The following is a 2,141-nucleotide window of genomic DNA, read 5'->3' as shown; positions in this document are numbered from 1 at the left end:
GCTTTCCAGAGAACATTCTGCTGATAATAACATGCTAGCTGACATGGTATATGAAGATTTATACTTTGTGGAATTGATCTCAGTACTTCGACTGTATCAGGTAAATATGCATATAATTATTACTAGCACATATAAGTGACAACTAAAGTGGTGAGTGTCATCGCGAGATCTGAGCGCGGGATGTTCCTTAGCGGTAGCCGGAGACTGGAAGCTACTAGCCGAGTGGACGTTGTCCGACCTATCCGACGGCAGCTGTTCCGTCTCTCTGCCGGTTCACAGCTAGGCTAGACCATCCCCGGAAACGGCACCACTAGAGGAGCCGTGAGAGCAACCGTGCCGAGGGGAGCTGTCGCTGGTGTGCTGCCTGTCTCGCCGTTGTGTCCGCTGCATGGCTTGTGTGGCCGGCGCTCAGCATCGTCTGTGGAGCTGCAGGAGGAGGGCTAACGCTAACGCTAAGGCTAAGGCTAAGGCTAAGGCTAACGCAAGCCCAGCCTGTCTGCTGCGAGGCAACGTTTCACCAGGAGCCACGGTGAGAGGACAGAACACTGGATGATAGGCTATGGTTGGGTTGGGCGGGCAGACCTAGTTAGATATGCATTGATGTGATAATCCTTTCTCCAGTTTGATAAAAACAACGGGTGATCTCTGCTTTAACATGCAGTTGAGTTATTATCCAGAAATAAAAGGTGTAGGCTAGGAGGAGCTGCTCCGTGTGTGTGTGTGTGTGTGTGTGTGTGTGTGTGTGTGTGTGTGTGTGTGTGTGTGTGTGTGTGTGTGTGTGTGTGTGTGTGTGTGTGTGTGTGTGTGTGTGTGTGTGTGTGAAAGAGAGAGAGAGAGAGAGAGAGAAAGTAACATGTGATAATGGGAAGGTTATAGAAGGTGAGGGTTTAAGAACAATGACCCTCCCTCAGTGTGACTGAGCAGGCAGGACAATTATATTTTATGAAAATACCACCATAGACACATGTTTACCCGGTCCCTCGAGTTTGTTATATTCTTTATAAGGAAAACAATATTTCAGTGAATAGGCTTACTAATGTTGACCACATAGGGTTGATCCCAGAATTATTATAGGCTGTTGCATAGTCATAATTAGCATCCTGTTGTTTCTAATATGCTGCATTCAGCAGGTGTATTGGCTGCACTGGCTTACTTCAGGAAGTAGTTACTGTAAGTAAATGTGAAATGCCGTCACATCTTAATTACATCATAATGTGCAATTTTATTTCATTTGTCAGTTTCTTAAGTTTCCCCTGCCCTTCTTCAATGTGTAAAAGGTCTGGTGTTGCAGACCCTGTCGTACTTAGGATCTTTTTGGAGTAGCTCATTAAATTAGCCTTTCGCTCCACAAAACTGAAGAGCTGCCCTTTTCAGACACATGAGTCGGGATCACCCTCTTTGAATACTCTTTAGTCTTAAACGTCTGCAGTTTTGTTTCTAAGATCCCTGGTATTCATGCATTCCCACATCCCATAAGAGCTGAGCCGAGTTGTGTCACAGTGGACGTGCTCCCACTCAGTGTGGGCTCCAGAGAACAGATCAAATGTCTTATATTCTAGTTTCTTCATAGTACCCCCCTTTGCTCTGATTACTGCTTTGCACACTCTTGGCACTCTCTTGATGAGCTTCAAGAGGTCGTCACCTGAAATGGTTTCCCAACAGTAATGAAGGAGTTCCCAGAACGCTCAGCACTTGTTGGCCCTTTTGCCTTCACTCTGCAGTCCAGCTGTCCCCAAACCATCTCGAATGGGTTCAGGTGGAGGCGCAGCACTCCATCACTTGCCTTCTTGGTCAAATAGCCCTTACACAGCCTGGACGAGTGTTTGGGGTCATTGTCCTGTTGAAAAATAATAAATGATGGTCCAAATAAATGCAAACCGGATGAGATGGCATGTCGCTTACAGGATGCTGTGGTAGCCATGCTGGTTCAGTATGCCTTCAATTTTGAATAAATCCCCAACAGTGTCACCAGCAAAGCACCCCCACACCATCACACCTCCTCCTCCATGCTTCACGGTGGGAACCAGGCATGTAGAATCCATCCGGTTACCTTTTCTCCGTCGCACAAAGACACGGCAGTTGGAACCAAAGATCTCAAACTTGGACTCATCAGACCAAAGCCCAGATTTCCACTGGTCTAA

At 46.8% G+C, this 2,141-nt stretch overlaps 1 protein-coding gene across 1 annotated transcript in view; it reads left to right on the top strand.

Annotated features, from left to right (window-relative positions):
* The first annotated feature begins 220 nt into the window (after nt 1–220).
* The window catches only part of pomgnt2 (protein O-linked mannose N-acetylglucosaminyltransferase 2 (beta 1,4-)), a 19,174-nt gene continuing 17,253 nt past the window's right edge, over nt 221–2,141 (top strand). The window contains exon 1 of the mRNA XM_034874843.1: nt 221–529. The gene's annotated coding sequence lies outside the window, so the exon portion shown is untranslated. The remainder of the gene's footprint in view (nt 530–2,141) is intronic.

Source organism: Etheostoma cragini, chromosome 6 (assembly GCF_013103735.1).
Source record: "Etheostoma cragini isolate CJK2018 chromosome 6, CSU_Ecrag_1.0, whole genome shotgun sequence".
Classification (NCBI taxonomy): Eukaryota; Metazoa; Chordata; class Actinopteri; order Perciformes; family Percidae; genus Etheostoma; species Etheostoma cragini.
This window is presented reverse-complemented; position numbering and strand designations above follow the sequence as displayed.